Source organism: Taudactylus pleione, unplaced genomic scaffold (assembly GCF_031769625.1).
Source record: "Taudactylus pleione unplaced genomic scaffold, aTauple2 ptg000283l, whole genome shotgun sequence".
NCBI lineage: Eukaryota > Metazoa > Chordata > Amphibia > Anura > Myobatrachidae > Taudactylus > Taudactylus pleione.
In genome coordinates, this window is record NW_028284685.1 from 1,466,601 (window position 1) to 1,488,956 (window position 22,356).

The following is a 22,356-nucleotide window of genomic DNA, read 5'->3' on the forward strand; positions in this document are numbered from 1 at the left end:
TCCGGTGTCAACCAGATTTGCATAAACCTTTTACAGTAGAATTAGATGCCTCCTCAGTCTGCGTGGGAGCCGTGTTATCTCAAATAGCCAAGGATGAACAGAATTATCCCTGTAAATATTTCTCTCACAAGTTTTCTCTATCAGAAAAAAACTACGCTATTGGTTATCAGGATTAATTGACCATGAAACTTGCACTCGAGGAAAGGAGACATCTTTTTTAAGGAGCCAAGTTCCCGGTAACTATTTTTACAGATCACAAGAATCTGCTATACTTGAAGACAGCTCGACGTCTTAATCCCAGGCTGGCCTGGTGGGCTCTCTATTTCTCCAGGTTTAATTTCAAGGTCTTATTTCATCCGGAGTGCAGAATCAGAAAGCTGAAGCTCTCTCTAGATAAATTTTTCCTATGGAAAAAGATAAGATCAACATAAGAAACATTCTTTTCTCAGTCCTCTAGTGTTTGCACACAGTCCATTTAGTTGTGTTCCTCCTCCTGGCAAAGTTTTTGTGGCTCCCAATCTTTGTAAAAAAATTACTTACTTGGGCCCATGTCTCTCTATTTGCAGTTCATTCTGGCATTCATAAAACCTTTAAACTCCTTCAATGTTCCTACTGGTGGCCATCCATGAAAGAGGATGTCAGTAATTTTATTGTCTACTGTGCAAAGTGCGATCTGCACAAATCTGTTTAAAAAAAGGTAGGAGGTCCTCTATGACCTTTACCAATTTTGTCAGGTCCATGGATTCATTTATCCATGGACTTCATTTCTGAGTTACCTTCCACCAATTTTCTAAAATGGCTCACTTAATGCCTGCGATTGGTCTCCCATCGGCACCACAATTAGCCAAAGTATTTCTTTGTAAAATCTTTTGCCTGCATGGCCTACCTTAAGAAATCGCATCTGACTATGGTGTAACGGGCAGGCAGACTTAATCAAGAACTGGAGACTTTCATTAGACTATTTGTATCTTCTTCTCAAGATGATTGATTTGATCTGCTGCCTTGGGCATAATTTGCTCATAATTATCGTTACCACACATCCATGAATAATACTCCTTTCTTTGCTGTTCCTCGTGTTTCAAGCTCTACCACCGGTAGAAGTACCTGCTGCCTCTGGTCTTCTTGAATCTTTCTCTGATATCTGGAAAAAAATACATTCTTCATGAAAGAAGCATCTAGCAATTACAAGAAATTTGCTGATCGCAAACGTTTGGCTGTTCCTCTTCTATGACCTTGAGATAGGGTCTGGCTTTTCACAAAGAATTTAAGATTGAAAGCTCCAAGTATAAAACTAGCTCCACATTTCATTGGTCCTTATTGTATCTTAAATGTAGTGAACCCAGTGGCATACAAATTGGAATTATCTTCCCAGCTGAGGGTATCTAATATATTTCATATTTCCTTGCTTCAACCTTTAGTTCTCAATCCGTTTCATCACACTCCTCCTAAAACTCCACAAGTTTGCACTCAATGTGGGATTGAGTTTGAGGTGGCATGGATTCTTGATTCCTGCCATCATTTGGGTCATCTTCAGTATTTGATTGACTGGAAGGGCTATGGCCCAGAAGAATGAGCGTGGTTAAAAGCCTCTGATATTCATGCTCTGCAGCTTATTCATGCTTTTCATAAAAAAATCCTGCTAAACCTTCAAGGTATTAGGAGTCCACCATAAAAGGAGGGGGTACTATCAGGATTCAACCTGGGATCAGCTGTTACTCACTGCGGCGCTGGCTTCCCATGAATAGCTGCTCAGTCAGATGCCAGGTGCGGCGGCAGGTGACACACTGAATATTATCCCCAGGGCCCTGTTGACTTCCATGCAATCCTCCATATTGGTGTTTCCATAGTGGCAGTCATGGGCGCCGCCATATTGCCTGTCTCACCTGACTCTCTCATCCAATGGACAGCTCCCTAAGGGTATAAAGCAGTAGCTGCTTGCTTCAGATTAACTGTTCCAGGCTGCATGCTGTTGTATCATCAGGGCACTTCACCAGTCTCTATGATATTCTCCAGTGATATTCAACATCAGTCACTACTGATATTCTCCAGTGATATTCAGCATCAGTCACTATCAATATCCTACATCAGTCACTATCGATATTTCCAAGTGATATTCAACATTGGTCCCTACCGATACTCTTCAGTGACATTGGCCACTACTGATATTCTCCACTGATACTCATCATCGGGTACTATCAATATGCCCTTGTGATGATATCCAACCACTCAGTTGTCTTCCTTACCTACCTGTCAGTTGCTAATTCCTGGGTCCCTGACCAGGGGGCCTCGACCTACTCATTGGGCACAGCTAAGCCCATATCCCATTTGTAAGGGTCACTGGTGAAAACCACCAAATGAGTTAGACTTCATCCCTCTGGTCAAGTCTTGTCAATACCCAGAATTAGCCAATGGGAAAGTCATATTTACTTCCTCCTTTGCCTCCCCACCTAGTCACCCCGACACAGCCCCTGGATGGACACAACCAGCAACCCCTGGATGGACACAGCAGCCCCTGGATGGACACAGGGCCTGATTCAGATGTTAGGCCACTGCGCATGCGCACGCTGGAGCTGGCTTCATATATTCACGCCGGAACTGTGTATCATATATTCAGGACAAATCAGCCACATTGAATTTATTATTATTATCATCATTTATTTATATGGTGCCACAAGTGTTCCGCAGAGCCTTACAAAGTGCATAAATAAATGAACAACAAACCAGTGACTTACCATACAGTATAATACAGGACAAGGACAAGGTTTATATACATTGCATTACAACATTGTAATCGTGCAGTCATTTGTTAGTCTGTGATGTGCCTACACTGATTGAGCAGTCGTCAGGTTGTACAGCATGTTTGCCCAATGATAGATGTCTAAACGACCAGCGGGAGCACGCATCACTGGTCATTGTAGAAAATGTTCTTGTCGATTTGCAAACAATTTATAAACGATTGAAGGATAACAATACCGTTAGCGTTCAATCGCTGATATTTGTGGAAGCTCAAAATTTGAGGATTTTTTTATTTATGTGTAGTTATTATGATCTAGGAAATATGAACTATCTGCTGAAAGTGGTTACCCTCACTCTAGCTATGTTTTGCTCAGGGTGTTCCTATTTGCCTCTTATAAAAGGAGAAAGTACATTCATTTAATGGTGGCCCTGTGGGTAAATGCCCCCATCCACTGGGTTTTTATAGTGTGACATGGGCTTCTAATGTCATGGAAGATATCAGCAGAAGACCATGGCATGCCCTAAAATCCCACTGGGTAGGAAATTTACTTACTGGGCTGCTATATAAAGGGCATATTCTATGAAGTTCCTTAACCTTTAGGATAGGTTTATTTTCATAATTAATCACTTCTAAAAAGTGTCCTGTCACCTCATTATAGTAGACAATATGGACACGATACATTGCACTCATAAAAACATGTCTGCTTACCAGAACAAAACAAACCAAAATAGGTGCATTGGTCAATTAAATCATATAATTCTTCTGTCTATGATAAATAAGCACTGGTTCTTAATAGACAAATTGCCAACCTCCACAAAGTATATAGGACCTCATTCAGACCCGGTCGCAAGCGCTGCGCGCTCACAACCGGGTCGATGTTTTGGTCCTGCGAAACTCTCTCGCTCCGGAGCTCACTACAAAAGGGCCGGCTGTTGATGTTGATCAACAGCTCAGCCCATTTTGTAGGCGGGGCGGGGGGGGGGAGTAGCTACACAAACGGAGGCGTTCCTGACGGAACACTTGCCATTTTGTGGGTGGCCGCACTGACATCAGCAGTGATGTCAGTGGGGAGCTTCCTGCTCGATCAGAGCAGAAAGCTCCCTGGGGCTTGCGGTTGCTGAGACCCAACCTTAGGGTCTTGTCGCAAACCCCGATGGTCGCGATGGTCTTGACCATCACCCTGGTCAGTCGCTAAGCTGTGGGTGGTAACCCACAGCTTAGCTAGCGACCAGGAGGCTGCACTAAAAAAATGAAGCGGCCGCCCTCATTCAGAGAGAGCGATCGCTTCTTGCGACCGCCTCTGAATGAGGGCCTTAGACCATAGAGAGAAAACTGGAAGGCGCACAAATATATATCACTAGAGAAATAAATACTTGGGGGTCTAAGGGTCATAAGGGACACTACTACTGTGGGCATTATGTATAAGTGGCACTACTGTGGGCATTGTGTATAAGGGGCACTACTGTGTTTCATAATGTGAATAAGGCACACTACTATGTGGTGTAATGTGAATCAGGAGCACTATGTACAGTGTAATGTGAATAAGATTGTGCTACTGTGTGGTGTAATTTCAGTTGGGGGTACTATTGTGTGTCCAAGCCCCTTTCTAGCGAGACCATACCACTTTTTTCAGCGTGCACTGTCCCTTTATAGAAAATGTGAGGGAGGGCGCTAATTTATAGTTTGCAGGGGGCGCCAAACACCCTAGCACCAGCCCTGTAAATGGGGGCAGAATTTTCACCCCTGTGCAAAGCAGGTTGGGCAGAGCCACCTCCTCATAAGTGGTGTAGTTCTGGTCTGGTCTGAGATGAAGGCCAGGTCTTTCCCTGATTTAGTGACCCACTCGCAGCTCTCAAAGGGGAAAAGCTAGTCATGCGCCAAACTGAGCCACAGAGGAGCACTGCTTTCTGCCAAGCTGCACCTTCCCAGTTGGAAAAAAACAATAAAATACATTCCAACGAAAATGAAAAAGAAGGTTAATACCAAGTAGACATGTCAGATGGATGGGAGGGATCACAAACTGGAGTGGAAGATGTCTCCTCATCCAGTTTATATAAAACCCACCCCAAAAGGCCCCTCATTGGCTACCTATTCCAAACTGACAACTTAATTGACCAACCCCTAACTAAGGGGACCTACTTAACACAAAAAAGCATTGTTTCCATAAAAAAAAATGGGTGCTTATATTCACTCAAGCTTAAACAAGCTCTCGTGACTTTAAACATTTTCTTTACTGGTCAAATAAAGGAAATGGTCACCTACCAAACATTAATACAGAACCAACAGTAAACAAACCCATGTCATATGATCCATAACTGACTAAGAACACCAGTAACTTTAGTGCATCATAAATGGCAAGCTGGCATGCAGTACAAAATTAGAAGTGAACACGTCTGAATCCTTGTTTGTAGAACTTAGAAACTGATTGACATGTGATAAATATCAATTGATATAGGAAACTGTCAGTCAGATAATTTCAAAGTACGGTTATTATATTCAATAGGAAACAGGAAAAAAAAAATTATTTACAGCCCCATCCAAGAGATAAATGTGTGTGTTTCATATATTCAGGACAAATCAGCCACATTGAATTTATTATTATTATCATCATTTATTTATATGGTGCCACAAGTGTTCCGCAGAGCCTTACAAAGTGCATAAATAAATGAACAACAAACCAGTGACTTACCATACAGTATAATACAGGACAAGGACAAGGTTTATATACATTGGTGCATTAGCGATCATAACTCTCAAATAAAAGACCGGGCATAAGCAACCATGTGATAGGTGCCCAAGTGGGTAGTGAGGAGTACATGAAAGTATAAATAAGGAGAAGCACAAGAGAGTAGAGGGTCCTGCTCTTGAGCTTACTTTCTAATGGGAAGGGGCAGACAAGCAGGTGTGACACAGATGGGGTATACAGGAGGAAGGAGCATGTAGTAGTGGGTTAGGATGAGAGCTGGAAGGCTTTAATGAAGTAGTGTGTCTTGAGAGCCTGTTTGAAGATTTGTAGAGAGGTGGAGAATCAGATTGGGAAAGAGAAAGAGTTCCAGAGGTAGGGAGCAGCATGAGTAAAATCTTGGAGGCAGGAGTGGGAAGAAGTAACCAGTTGGCAGGAGAGGTAGCATTTATTTGTTGAGCAAAGAGGGTGGACGGGAGTGTGAAGGGAGATGAGGTCAGAGATGTAATTGGGAGAGGAGTGGGGGAGGGCTTTGTAGGTGAGTGTAAGAACCTTGAAATGGGTTCTGAAGGGGAAGGAGAGTCAGTGGAGGGCTTGTAGCAGAGGAGAGGCAGAAGTTTAAGAAAGCGCTGGGACATCCAGGAAGAGATAGCAGAGAGACAGTTGAAGATGCGAGTTTGGTGAAATTTACTATTCACTTGTAATAAGAAATAACACACACCATATTGTATGAGCAGTTCACAAGTTCACTTGCTCCATTCTCCACAGAAAGTAGATGCAATAATACTTTAAAAAATCTTAATGGAAAATGTAAAATCCCAGCAGTCCCTCAGTTCCAATAATGTTCTGACCAGTTTCTCCAGCATATGAGCTGGTTTAGAGGAACCCAGGAAACCAAATCATATGATGGAGAAAACTGGTCAGGATACTGTTGTGACAACTGCGATTTTATTGTTCACCTGACAATTTTTGGACCTAATGTATTATTCTTTGGGAAATGAGTATTAATTTATCATAGGGATATATACCCTTGCCCTTCCTTGTTTTCAAGCTGGCTGTATAACATTGTATTTTTAACACAATATGTACTATGTGTTACATGCTATTATGTCATTACTGGCTAGCACAGCAAACTTTGCTGAATTGTTAAGTAATGCTAGCTTGCTATATAAGTCCTCTGGGGATTGTATTTATGCTATTAGCATCTGCTCGAATAACCTTTTGCTGATTGCTGAGCATACTATAGTATAACCACATATCTGAATATAAATAAAAGTACTGGATTAGTTGTAGTTCTCATGTGAAGCCAAATAAACAATTCCTGGCATACTAGTGGTACATTCAATTTACATATGCTTAACTGCAGACCACTGAAATAGTGATACAAATGTGCTTACCTGCCCCTCAGACATGAAGTGATAAAAACAGCTAAATTGCTGTATGTGAATTATGCATTAGTACAAAGGACAAAGTTGTGAAAAATTAACTAGTGGTGACCTTGATCTAGTATTGCACTTGTTGGCTGTGCTTGGTTAAGAAAAACATTGACAGTACAATGTCTCACTTGTAATATAACATTAATGGGACTTATGCAGAATTGATTGCAAGATGTCTGTAATCACCACCACATTGGGTTCATAGAATTAAATGTGAATATTTGACTATATGCAGCAATCACATCTATTGTGCCACACCTCCCACATCTGTATGCTTAGCTTTGTAGCCGTCACCATCTTATTTGCAATTCACCACAGACCTCTATAGAGTCCTAAAGTTTGGATAACAAATTATATAAAAAAAAAATCATACAAGGAGCAGCTTTTACTTTTTTAGATATAAGTAAATTAGGATAAAGTACTGTCCCTACCATGAACAATTCAAGATGCACAAAAAAGTATGAAGAATAGTATTTAGAGCCATAGATCCTTAAGCAATGAACATTTGTTGGCACGTTGTATCACAAAATTATGCTACATATTGTGACAATAGCACTGGAAAAGTTGTGGATGGGATCTATGAATGTCCCAGGTTTCTAGCTTCTGTCTAGTGGTAATTGGGCTAGTGAACAGCCTTGATTAACAAACCACCTGTGAGAGGTTAATAAAGGTGAGTCCATTTTGCCAGTCAATCCTCACACCCTGGGGAGCAAGCTGCTGGCTTGCTGAAAGGCAACATTACTACTAAAAGTGGGTGCTGTGATAAACTGCTCTGAGTTGGACAGTAGGTTCTTCCACCCTTAGAGAGGGAAGCAGTCTATTCAGTTAGTGCCGGACAGGTTAGAATTTATGTTTATGTTTTGTTTTTACTTTATTGCAAAATTGAAAAGTTATATTGGTTTTTTTAATTTGGGGTGCAGCTCACTCAGACACGCAACACTATTTTTGGTCAGCTAAGTTTGCCCTCATACACAATACATACTAAAAATAGTTGCAACTATGTGTACCCTGGACTTGTGTGCCTTGAATTGGCTGCTGTGTGGAAAACCAAACCACCTGCTCCAGGAGATTTCTCCCTATAACAGTTCTTGCCAAAACCACCCTCAAATGTTTTGTTTTTGGATTTCTTTAAAGATTTATAAAAACAGCTAAAATTATGTAATTTGGACTTGTTTTTGTTCCTGCAATATTATTACCATCAATAATATTAACTTCCATTCAATTTTGACCACTTCACAATTCACAATATTGTTTTTACCAATATTGGACAAAGTCTGCAGAGAGTTGGCTGGTTAAACTAAGCGACAGAGCACAAGCACATACACATGACAATTTAAAAGAATATAACACATCTAAGAAAAACATAGTGGCACTGCAGTAGCAGACAGGATGGCAGTTTAATAAACTATAGAACCTATAGAATGTTTCATTAATCAAGAACTACCCTAAAAGTAAAAGCCCAGTAGAAAATATAATATATTACAAACACAGTTCTTCAAATGGCAAATCACAGTCCTCAGACAATTTCAGGTGATTCAAGCCAGAATAACAGCCTAGTAGAAAAGTAATAATAAATAACTTCTCCAACCAGAAAATCACAGGCCTCAGGCCAGTTCAGGTAAATGCAGATGGAGTAACAGGCTAGGGAAAAAAATTACTAAGAATCGTGTCTGGCCATGTTTAAACACGCTGGACAATGCTGGGATTTGCATGAGTTTTTTCAACCAAAATCATGGATTACTAAGAATCGTATTTTGGCTGTCTATTTTGATTTAATGTGATACTGATAATATTGTATAATGTGTGAGTTTAGTTGTATTGGCACTTACTCAATAGACACAGTCTGTGCAGTGTTTTTGTGTGTACAGTTGACTAAAAGGGTTAAAACTTAGGAAAAAAAATAAGTGTGGGGCCGCCCCCAAAAGCATAACCAGCCCGGCAGCTCTGAGCCGGTTCTGTTACTGGAAATGCAAGGAAAAAATGGTGTGGGGTTCCACCGTATTTCCAGTAACCAGCATCGGGCTCCACCAGTTGGGGGGTAATGTTCTAGCAGGGGCAAATACATCACCGGGTCCTCATTGCCAAAGCATTTTTCAGCCCCAAACTGGCCAACCCAGCACTGGGATTTATCAGAATGTGTGGACCCCCCAAAAAGGGGTCTTCCCTCCCAAAGATACCCTAGGGCTGGGGTATAGATACCCCAGGGCCATTCCCTGTACAGGTGGTGGTGACGGGTGCAGGGTCAATTGTTGAAAGATAGTAATCAATATTGTTCTTTTATTAAGCCTGCCCCAGGCATGGCAGCACATGGAGAACCACAAGTGCCATAATACCAATACATTAAGTGCCTGCTGGCACCTGTACACTGTCGAAGCTGGATTATTGGCTGAGACAAGATCAGTTTAAAATTGAATCACGGCGACGCCATCTTGTGACTGGCTGCAAGACGCCATCTTGGAAATGAAATTGCAAGACGCCATTTTGCGAATGGCTGCCCAAGCGCCATTTTAGATAAACTCACAATTAAGTACATATGGCGAGATTACTATTAGCACCATGTGATTGCATCTTTCATCATTTCTCATACACACAGTAATACACACAATTGCGCTGTTAACTAGTCGCATATTAACGAATGCATACGATAAAACACCGTTTAGTAGCTAAATGCGTGCGCAACTGTCCCCAGTTAACTAGCGTCTTTATATCAAACCCCGCATACTCACACATTACATATCTACATACAAGGTTTTGTAAGCTTTAAGGTATAAGATTTAAGTTTGTTCATTTAGTGTTTGGTTTTGTACTGATGCGTACTCTTTCCACAGTATTCCGGTATTATCAGTGGGGAGATCGCATCATGCATTCTCAACTTATGGACCGCAGAGACTTCAAGCAACAAAATGTATATGATATGAATAACTGTTAGGATGTTGCATGTGGCGGGAATCTAGGGACCCTCAGTTGTTGGAGGCTGGTGTGTGTCTATTTGAATCAGCCTGTTAAATGCTCTGTAACAGCTGTATCCCCCTTGGGAACCAATAGCATCAGCAACAAACTTCCCTATTGTGTTGTCTATATCTGGGGGGTATAAATATGTGTGCTCCAACACTGGGTCTTTAGTCTTCGTGCTGAATGCTGATAGACGAGGGGTTTCTTGCTGATGCCTAACATCTGGTCTGGAAGCGCTGTGTATGCATACTGTACTTGGGTCTGTATAATTCCTTTACGCCGAATTGTGTCTGGATCAATAGCGTGAAACTGACTGTATTTTTACTTGAATAATACTTGTGCTTTGGAACCACAGATTCCAGGTTTTAAGTCTTTATTTACTGTATGACTGCATACGCAAATTAGCGTAATCCTTAGAAGGTATAGGCAGGATATTAGAATGTATAGGCAGGATATTAGAAGGTATAGGAAGGAGTATATAGAGGTTCTGATCCAGTACCGTTAACACACACTGTGAAGAAAATATAAAAAAAAGACAAGACACACACCAAATATTTTAACCCTTTATTAAATACCCACATGCACTCACACTCACAGTACATACTTTCTTACTCCATGGCACTAGTTGGTCTTCTTCTCCATGTAGACATCCTGGGGATTTAACAAAATAACAAACTGAAATCCCACAGACACGGAAGCACTGTATGTACATAGTGTAGCATTTGCTACACTATGTATATAGAGGAGAAATTTAAGCAGGCGAAGTCATTGTGTCCTGTGTCTTGAGCTGACAACTTGCTTGCAGGAACCTCTTGACATCTCTTAAGATCTGTCTCAGTTGAAAAGAAAGACATTACCTAGGACTTAGACCTAGGACCAAGCATGGTTGCCAAAATGTAGACGTTGCAAACCCTTGGGTCCTGGCAAAGTGAATATAGAACTTAATCTACAGTAGAAGTCCGACATACTTAATGGAATCGCTTAGTTTGATCTCCTCCTTCACCTTTTCCATAGCTGCTTTTCCAGTACTTTACTTAAGGATATGACCTGAATCAAGCTTGCAGTATATGAACTCACTTCATTGATTACCATTTCAAATTCTTTCAGTATCTTGCATTAAACCAGGGGTCTTCAAACTTGGCCCTCCAGATGCTGTGGAACTACACATCCCAGCATGCACTGCACATAGTTTTAGCATGCTGTTATATCAAAAAGGTGGCAGTGCATGCTGGGATGTGTAGTTCCACTGCAGCTGGAGGGCGAAGTTTGAAGACCCCTGCATTAAACAGAGAGTTTTCTCCAGTGTGCTGCAGTAAGGTAACATGACCCCCTTTTCCCTATGTCATGGGTTGATTTAGTTGGTGGCATGGAAAATTATTCTGTTGTTGCAGCAGCTGCAATCTTATGCATGCCCAGAAATTTAACGGGGCACAGCCAACATCTCTTGCACGGACCTGTAATTTTTTAAAGAAATTCTAAACCACCAAGTTTTTTGTGTGTGCAAAACATGGTGTAAGTTGAATTTCACCCAGTCGTAATGCTCGTATAATGTTAGTGTTAGATTTGACTGATAATTTTATGTCTGGTGAACAGAGGTTACTGTGTTTTGAGAACTTGCCCTTGAGTTTACCCTTATCCAAGATGGCCAGTACTGCATCAAGAGAATCCATCTTGGATCTTGTTTCCTGTTTGGGCCTATAAAATTAAGCTTCCTGTTTGCACCTTTGCTTGAGTATTCTGCTTGCTCAGCTGCTACTATTTGTTGCTGTTATATTGTAATTCTGAACAACTTACCTGGCTAAGTCTGACTACATAGAGTGTAGAGCACCAGATTCATTCTCTATATTATTATAACGTTTGATTACCTACTTGTATGTTTGCTCTGGCCATTTGCACTTTCAACTAAATTAATCCCATTTCCAGTCAGAAATGTTAAAGATGCAATTTGCTGCTTAAAGATGCTGCTTTGGCATGGGCATCTCCTTATATTGAGTCTTCTAGTCCTACATTAGAGCATTTTGATAACTTTCTCAAAGCAATGAAACAAACCTTTGAGGATACATATCTGAGGGATACAGCTGAAAGGGCATTATTAAAATTATGTTATTGAAGATGCTCCATGGTAGAATATACAGTACTACAGATTTTCGTAGATGGGTCTTGGACACTGCGTGGAATCTAGCAGTGCAGCTATCAGCTATCTGTTTATTGTAAAGGATCATTTGAGGAACTTAAAGATTATTGGCCCAAGCAGATGCATCTACCGAATATGAAGCTGTTATAAACCACTGCATTCACATTGATTATTTTTAATTGAGAGACAACAAGAAAGGAGAAACTGGATGTATTCCAATTGTCGGGATCCTAAAGCTTCAAATTATGATAGGGATTCTGAGGTCAGACCTAGTAAGAAATTTGAAACCGGACACATGCAAGTGGACTCACTTCATTAACGAAATCTCAGTGAAAGAAAGAAGGAACATCAAGAGAACTTGTGTCTTTATTGTGGCAAACCTGAACATTATGGGCCTGATTCATTACAGATCGCTATTGCGATCATAGCTGTGATTATGTAATTGCTATGCCATTTCAGCACAACATAAAGGATGCCCACTTCCCCATCAGTACCATCGTAGCGTCAGGCACAATTGCACAAGGTCAGACCTTACTCAGGAATTGCTAACCTCATTGCACGCAGTGGGAGCTCAAGCTGCATATGCCATCACAGTGGCTAATTTATGCACGCCCCTGTAACAGCGTTCAAACGCACTAACATGTCTGCGTTTTGCCGACCACACCCCCTTCACCACCACCAAATGCTCACTTCCTGTCAATCACTCTGTGATGGGTCTGCGTAGTGTCTGCGATCGCAGTAAGCCCTTTGCGCACACGCATTGTGATACATGCGCAGAACGCAACAATTGGCTGCGTGCATAATTGCATTTGCGATCGGTAATGAATCAGGCCCTATATGTCAAATTGTCTCAGAAGACCCCAGAAAACAGTAGCCACCTTGGCTGATACTGACTTATCTGACCATAAGAGTGATTTCGGACATGCCTCAGCATTTGAATGTAATTATAGCTCATGCTTCCTCTCTAGCTACTACTTAGAATAAGGCAAGTAATTATTCACATATCTCTATTCTAATCAGCTTGCAAACCAGTTCACATTGCATTTTTGCAGAAGAACCAAACTGAGTTTAGAGAAAAGGCCCTCGGGAATCTATATTAATAGAAACGGTAGATGGTTCCCTTTGAACTCTGGACCTGTTACTTATGAAACTGAACTCCTGGAACTAGTAATTGAGCCAAATCACCATAACATTTCTCCTTATCTCTTTCCCTCTTATCATATTGGCAATGCCTTGGTTGCTGCAAATAATCAATCAATTAACTGAGAGTTAAAAACCATTTCATTTTCACAAGAGATTTGTGTTCCAGAGATTGATACTAAATCCTTTCCTGTATAAGTGAATTAGATTTATTATTCCTCTACAAAGATGTTAAAACAATTACCTACACAATATAAAGACTTTTCTGATGTCTGTAATAAGAAGAATGTTGAAAAATGACCACCTCATAGACTGAATGATTGCCCAGTGGATTTGTTATGTAGGGTTCCTTTACCCTTTGGACGCCCTTTTCCACCAGCTGAACCTGAAGTAAAGACTCTCTGGGAATATGTGGATGAAAATTTAGCAAATGGTTCAATTTGTCAGTCGACATCTAGAGTGTGCCTCTTTTTTTGTTAAGAAATAGAATAACTCAATTACAACAATGCATTGATTATAAAGAAATAAATAAAATTACAAAAATCATTATAAACTCTTCCATTTATTTCTGAATTGCTGGAAAGGCTACGGTCAGCTAAGATCTTCACCAAATTAGATCTTTGATGTGCATACTGTACATCTTAGAGCCTGATTTGGAGATGTACACAAAGCCAATATTTATTAGAGATGTGCCCCGACCCCCATGTTTTAGTTTTGGATCTGGATCTCCCCTGGTTTTGGATCTGAATCTGGTTTGAGATTTCTTTCCTTTTTTCCTTCGTGTTTTGTTTTTAGGTTTTGGGCCTGTTTTTGTTCCTACAGTATTATTAACCTTAATAACAATCATTTTCAGGTATTTCTATGCATTTTTAACCACCTCACAACTCACAATATTTATTTCACTATTTTTCACCAATACAGGCCAAAGGCTGCAGCAAGCTGGCTGGCTAAAGTAAGCAACAGAGCAGCAGCACAAACACACGGCAGTTTAAAAAACTTTATGGGACATCTATAAAACATTGCCACAGCAGTGGCAGACAGGATGGCAGTTTAATAAACTGTAAAGTCAGTCGACAATGCCCCATATTATGCCAAATGTAAAGGAAATAGGTGCAAGTTGGAATTGTCCCTCCCACTCACTCTTATGTGGGATATTAAAAAGGACATGTACAGTTTAACAAACCAAGCACTTTAGCCACTAGGACTGACATTTTCGTGGCTTCACTCCTTGGTTTGTTTGGGCCCCCACAAAACAATTTTTGGAAGGACTACCTCCAATTATTAAGGAGGAGGTTGATGACGAGGGTGTTGGTGGTGGAGATTGCATGTGCTAGACCAAACTGCTGGTAGCTGATACTGGACTGCTTGTTATGAATTTACAAATTATAATTTTGTTAAACAAACTGCATGAACTCGCTGCAAATGACGTAACAGGGAAGAGGTGCCTAGATGGTTAACGTCCCTTCCTCTGCTAACTTTGGCTTTACAAATGGAACAGATGCCTTCACAACTGTTGTCAGAATTTAGATTAAAATAATTCCACACCCAAGACATTGCTTTTCTGGCTTTCTTTTTATCATTAGCAAGAACTGCTGCCACTGGTAGCTGATTTACGCAAACCACATCCTTATCATCAACATCCACATTAGCGTCAGATAGGACACAAATTTCCTCCTCATCCTCCTTTTGCACTTCCTCCACACTATCATCCTCATTTTATTTCACCATCTAATAACAGCCGTCATGGCGTCAGTGATCCGCTGTGAAACTGGGTGACAGCTGTTATACTTACTTCCTCTATCAAAGGACTGTTTAATAGTCAATTGTCTTTTAAAATTACTTCCGATCACGATTGAGGATGTTGATGATAATGCAGGTGTTGGTGTTGGAGATCGAAGGTGCTTGGATCCCACAGAGAGGGAGCAGGTAGGTGACACTGGACTTGTTACGTTTTGAGTTTTGGAACTTGGCGACATACACTTTGATATTTGATGAATGCGCTCCAAGTGACGTAACAAGGAGGAGGTTCCTAGGTGGTTTAGGTCCCTCCCTCTACTCACTCTTGCTTTGCAATGGTTACATATGGCTTGACAACTGTTGTCTGGATTGGGGTGGAAATAATTCCACAGATGAGAAGTGGATTTTTTTGGCATTTTGCCCCGGCATGACAACAATGTGCTTTGGCTTTTTCAATCCATGGGCAACAGCTGTTGCCTTACTTAAACAAAGGACATCCTCAGCATCAACATCCTCATCACCAACATCTTCATTATCAGCATCCTCATCATCCTTAGCACCTTCAACTACCAAAATATTCTCCTCCTCCATGTGCAATTCCACAGAAGCATCCTCACTGACTATGTCTGCAAGATGTTGACTGCCCTTCCCCACATTTACAGAGGGCACACAAATGTTGGAACTTGGAGGATCCTCCAGTACACTAGTATTTAGGTCTAGCTCACACATGGCAACCACAGACACACTTGCACTCTCCTCAGGGATTTGTGATTTAGATTCTCAGAGCACACAGTTGTTTTTTCTGCAGGGCTATCAGAATCAGCAGTCTTCCTAAAGAAAGGAAAAGGCATTATCCTTTCCTTGCCACTTTGTGTAGTGAAGGACATATTGACAATTTTATGTTTATCTAAAGGCAAATTTCCTTTAAAAATTTTTTCTTAACAAGTAGCTTTACGATATCGATGGCATGACTTAAGCCCTGGGGCATGGGCCTTCATAGAGGACGAGGAAGTTGACGGCCTTGCACTGCTGGGTGCAGCTACAACATGTGGTTCTTGGCTTTGCTCGACTGTCACGTGACAGCCCTCCATATTTTCTGCGGTCTTGAAGCAGTGTCACAAGCACCAATAGTGTAGCCAAGGTGTGGTTATAAAATTCACACACATGCAGTCGTGTGCACACACAAAAATATTACACAAAAAAAGACAATTGATTTTTGTTTTTTTTTCAGCTCCAGAACTTGGACCCAGAGCACCGATTGATCATGACTGGAGTCGGGCAGCACTATTTTGCAACTTGCGTTGCTGGCTGGATACATGCACACACACAGACAGTAAAAGATAAAAAAAAAAAAGGCAATTTATTTAAAACATTTTTATGCTCCAGAAGTTGGGCCCAGACCAGCGATTGATCACGACTAGAGTGGGGCAGCACTGGGTTGCAAGTTGCATTGCTGGCTGGATACACGCGCACACACACAGACAGTAAAAGATTAAAAAAAGACAATTTATTTTTATTTTTTTTATGCTACAGAACTTGGGCCCAGAGCACCGATTGATCACGACTGGAGTCGGGCAGCACTAGGTTTCAACTTGCGTTGCTGGCTGGATCTAGTGCGGTTAAGTCTAACATGCACACACATCACACACAGAAAAATATTATACTAAAAGACACTTTTATTTATTTATTTTTTTACAATATATATTTTTTTGGGGAGGGGGAGTCCAGATCTTGGGACCAGATGGATGCAGCAGCAGCCCAGATGGACACAGCACCAGCCCAGATGGACACAGCAGACAGCAGAGCACCAGCCCAGAATGGATCAGCACTGCAGCACCCCAGGACACAGCAGACAGCAGAGCACCAGCCCAGAATGGATCAGCACTCAGCAGCACCAGCCCAGAATGGATCAGCACTCAGCAGCACCAGCCCAGAATGGATCAGCAGTGCACCAGCCCAGGACACAGGAAACAGCAGACAGCATAGCACCACTCTCCCAGCCCTACACTACCCACCCTCCCTGTTCAGTCTCCACAGCCGGAGTGAAATGGCGTCCGCCGCGTGGTCCCTATATACTACACTGATCATAGAGACGTAAGCTCGCGAACCACAAGATTTCCGACTCTATGGTTTTGCCTCGGTTTCGAGATCCAAGTTAGGCGGGAAACTCCGAGCTTGCTTGGATCTGACTCGGATCTGCAAAATTCGGGTGGGCTCGGTTCTCTGAGAACCGAACCCGCTCATCCCTAATATTTATGCAGTTGACCAATTTTCTGTAAACTGCGTATGTGTCTAAGTTGCATGGTGCATGCATTTAGGTAAATTACCATCGTTGCTCACAGTGACTTTGCCTGAGGGCGTCTAAATACAAATCCTGGCCGCTGCAACATTTGCATATTTTCACACAGTTGCTGTGTAATATGCAGTTGCAACAGGATTAGTGTACAGCTCTAATTTAGGCCCTTAATCCATATACGACCCAGGAATGAGTGGAAGACTGCTTTTGAAGCAAATATGGACATTTTGAATATTTGATGATGTCCTTTTGACTGTGTAATGCACCTGCTACATTTCATGAAATGTAATTGACCAATTGTTTTTATCTATTTAGATGACATTCCTTTTCTCAAAATCCCAAGAACAACACCAACAACATGTGCTGGATCGACTTTGCAAACACCATTTATACATTAAATTGTAAATATGTGAGTACCACCAAACACAGGTTGAGTTTCTGGGCTATATCATCTCACCCCAGGGTTTGAGGATGAATCCTAGTAAGGTTCAGGCTGTTATAGATTGGCCAATTCCAAGAAATGTTAAGGAGGTGCAAAGGTTCATCAGATTTGCCAAGTGTTATATACGTTTATATACATTTTATTAAGATTGCAGTACTAATCAATCATTAACCAAGAAAGTTTCATCCTTCCATTGGTCTTCTAAAGCTGAAAAATCTTTCTCTTTACTTTATACAAAGTTTACTACTGTACATATCCTATATTAATATATCCCAATCTAGAATATCCTTGTATACTTTGAGTCAGATGCTCCAGATTCTGCAATTGGGGTAATATTATCACAGAAATTAGGAGAAAGATCCTGTTGCACCCATGTGCCTCTTTCTCCCGACAAATGACTGCTTCAGAAATGTATTATGATATAGGGAATAAGGAACTTTTAGCCATTGTGGCTGCATTTACTGAGTGAAGACAATTGCTGGAAGGTATTGAACATCAGATCACAGTGCTTACTGACTACCAGGATTTAGAGTTTGTTCGGTCTGCAAATAATTCAGATGGAGTTTATTTCTAAATAGTTTTCATTTTGTCATCTAATATAGGCTTGGATCCTGGAGTGGAAAAGGTGATGCTGTATCTAGTGCATATGCTGAAGACTTATCCCAGATTGAGTCAGAAGTGACAATCTTCTCCAAGTCAAATTTCCACAGATTTGCATTTAACCTATCAACAGAACATTTGGATGTACATACATTGTTTGTATGTACTGACAGTGGCACGATTGAAAGTGTTGCAATTTGTTCATGACTCTAAACTGGCAAGCCACAAAGATGTTTATAAGACTTATGTATTACTGTCTTGTTATTTTTGGTTGTCAAAGCACAAGGGGCATGTTGACAATTTAGAATCTTCCAACAGTACTTGTGTCTGGTTTAAGACCCCCTGCATTTCTCCATTTGGACTTACATTTGACAAAATTATATATGTGCCTTTATCATGAGGCCTTATAATTGGGATATTTTACATTTGGGGTGAGCGTTTGGGCGTAGGGCCCCCGGGACTGGTCTGGCTGGGCCTCCTCAGGGCATCACCACTTAATACACATAGTTGCTTTTCACATCACCTTTTATGTTTTGTTTATTATTCATGTATTTTTTCACATATATTTTAACCTCTCATTCCACACTTAATGATTACTCACACACATCTATACTTTGCACTGCACTGTCACTCTTTTTCCATTTTCGTGTGATGCCCTGGGGGGGTCCTGGGCTGGACGTTTTTTGGGGTGCACTGCACCCCGGACGTGAACCCCTTAGTGTTAGGGACTGCTGGTAACAGAGAAGCCGTGACGTGGCCCAGCAGCCTCCCATGTGTTTGCAAATGCATGCAACTAATATCTCTGAATTTCTATGACCATATAGTCTTCATATATTGTTGCAGGTATTATTCAGTGTGCTGAGGTACAATAGGGGGTTAAATCCCCCTCCTTTCTCTACTTAGTATGACCCCTCCCTTTCAAGCACCTGATTAGTACTAGTAGATTGATGGAGCAGCTGCCATTTTTGTTTGTTTGTTATCAGTTGCATGAAGGAGCCAGCATTAGTAGGGCATGCTGGTTCTAGTAGTGCTAGTTGGAGTTCCCAGGGGTGACTCCCAGGTAAGCTGGCTCTCAATTTGGATGCATTTATGTATGTGCTTTTATCATGAGGCCTTACATTTGACAAAATTATATATGTGCCTTTATCATGAGGCCTTATAATTGGGATATTTTACATTTGGGGTGAGCGTTTGGGCGTAGGGCCCCCGGGACTGGTCTGGCTGGGCCTCCTCAGGGCATCACCACTTAATACACATAGTTGCTTTTCACATCACCTTTTATGTTTTGTTTATTATTCATGTATTTTTTCACATATATTTTAACCTCTCATTCCACACTTAATGATTACTCACACACATCTATACTTTGCACTGCACTGTCACTCTTTTTCCATTTTCGTGTGATGCCCTGGGGGGGTCCTGGGCTGGACGTTTTTTGGGGTGCACTGCGCCCCAGACGTGAACCCCTTAGTGTTAGGGACTGCTGGTAACAGAGAAGCCGTGACGTGGCCCAGCAGCCTCCCATGTGTTTGCAAATGCATGCAACTAATATCTCTGAATTTCTATGACCATATAGTCTTCATATATTGTTGCAGGTATTATTCAGTGTGCTGAGGTACAATAGGGGGTTAAATCCCCCTCCTTTCTCTACTTAGTATGACCCCTCCCTTTCAAGCACCTGATTAGTACTGCTAGATTGATTGAGCAGCTGCCATTTTTGTTTGTTTGTTATGAGTTGCATGAAGGAGCCAGCATTAGTAGGGCATGCTGGTTCTAGTAGTGCTAGTTGGAGTTCCCAAGGGTGACTCCCAGGTAAGCTGGCTCTCAATTTGGATGCATTTATGTATGTGCTTTTATCATGAGGCCTTACATTTGACAAAATTATATATGTGCCTTTATCATGAGGCCTTATAATTGGGATATTTTACATTTGGGGTGAGCGTTTGGGCGTAGGGCCCCCGGGACTGGTCTGGCTGGGCCTCCTCAGGGCATCACCACTTAATACACATAGTTGCTTTTCACATCACCTTTTATGTTTTGTTTATTATTCATGTATTTTTTCACATATATTTTAACCTCTCATTCCACATTTAATGATTACTCACACACATCTATACTTTGCACTGCACTGTCACTCTTTTTCCATTTTCGTGTGATGCCCTGGGGGGGTCCTGGGCTGGACGTTTTTTGGGGTGCACTGCGCCCCGGACGTGAACCCCTTAGTGTTAGGGACTGCTGGTAACAGAGAAGCCGTGACGTGGCCCAGCAGCCTCCCATGTGTTTGCAAATGCATGCAACTAATATCTCTGAATTTCTATGACCATATAGTCTTCATATATTGTTGCAGGTATTATTCAGTGTGCTGAGGTACAATAGGGGGTTAAATCCCCCTCCTTTCTCTACTTAGTATGACCCCTCCCTTTCAAGCACCTGATAGGTACTGCTAGATTGATTGAGCAGCTGCCATTTTTGTTTGTTTGTTATGAGTTGCATAAAGGAGCCAGCATTAGTAGGGCATGCTGGTTCTAGTAGTGCTAGTTGGAGTTCCCAGGGGTGACTCCCAGGTAAGCTGGCTCTCAATTTGGATGCATTTATGTATGTGCTTTTATCATGAGGCCTTACATTTGACAAAATTATATATGTGCCTTTATCATGAGGCCTTATAATTGGGATATTTTACATTTGGGGTGAGCGTTTGGGCGTAGGGCCCCCGGGACTGGTCTGGCTGGGCCTCCTCAGGGCATCACCACTTAATACACATAGTTGCTTTTCACATCACCTTTTATGTTTGTTTATTATTCATGTATTTTTTCACATATATTTTAACCTCTCATTCCACACTTAATGATTACTCACACACATCTATACTTTGCACTGCACTGTCACTCTTTTTCCATTTTCGTGTGATGCCCTGGGGGGGTCCTGGGCTGAACGTTTTTTGGGGTGCACTGCGCCCCGGACATGAACCCCTTAGTGTTAGGGACTGCTGGTAACAGAGAAGCCGTGACGTGGCCCAGCAGCCTCCCATGTGTTTGCAAATGCATGCAACTAATATCTCTGAATTTCTATGACCATATAGTCTTCATATATTGTTGCAGGTATTATTCAGTGTGCTGAGGTACAATAGGGGGTTAAATCCCCCTCCTTTCTCTACTTAGTATGACCCCTCCCTTTCAAGCACCTGATAGGTACTGCTAGATTGATTGAGCAGCTGCCATTTTTGTTTGTTTGTTATGAGTTGCATAAAGGAGCCAGCATTAGTAGGGAATGCTGGTTCTAGTAGTGCTAGTTGGAGTTCCCAGTGGTGACTCCCAGGTAAGCTGGCTCTCAATTTGGATGCATTTATGTATGTGCTTTTCTCATGAGGCCTTACATTTGACAAAATTATATATGTGCATTTATCATGAGGCCTTATAATTGGGATATTTTACATTTGGGGTGAGCGTTTGGGCGTAGGGCCCCCGGGACTGGTCTGGCTGGGCCTCCTCAGGGCATCACCACTTAATACACATAGTTGCTTTTCACATCACCTTTTATGTTTGTTTATTATTCATGTATTTTTTCACATATATTTTAACCTCTCATTCCACACTTAATGATTACTCACACACATCTATACTTTGCACTGCACTGTCACTCTTTTTCCATTTTCGTGTGATGCCCTGTGGGGGTCCTGGGCTGGACGTTTTTTGGGGTGCACTGCGCCCCGGACGTGAACCCCTTAGTGTTAGGGACTGCTGGTAACAGAGAAGCCGTGACGTGGCCCAGCAGCCTCCCATGTGTTTGCAAATGCATGCAACTAATATCTCTGAATTTCTATGACCATATAGTCTTCATATATTGTTGCAGGTATTATTCAGTGTGCTGAGGTACAATAGGGGGTTAAATCCCCCTCCTTTCTCTACTTAGTATGACCCCTCCCTTTCAAGCACCTGATTAGTACTGCTAGATTGATTGAGCAGCCGCCATTTTTGTTTGTTAGCCTATATACCTGGCAAGATAACGGAAACATCGGTAAGATCGAGAACCATCGGAACCATACGCACAATCAGTGGTTGACCTGACCCTCCCGCAGACTTTGCTGCATCTCCTGCACGCAGTTAGAGCTCAGGCTGCGTAGGGTCTTGCAATGCCTAATTTATGCACGCCTCTGCAACGGTGTGGAAATGCACTGACACACCTGCATTCTTACGACCACA

At 41.7% G+C, this 22,356-nt stretch overlaps 1 protein-coding gene across 1 annotated transcript in view; it reads right to left on the minus strand.

Annotated features, from left to right (window-relative positions):
* LOC148512077 (flavin-containing monooxygenase 5-like) overlaps nucleotides 1-22,356 on the minus strand; it is a 195,037-nt gene that overhangs the window by 129,783 nt on the left and 42,898 nt on the right. The window lies entirely within an intron of this gene.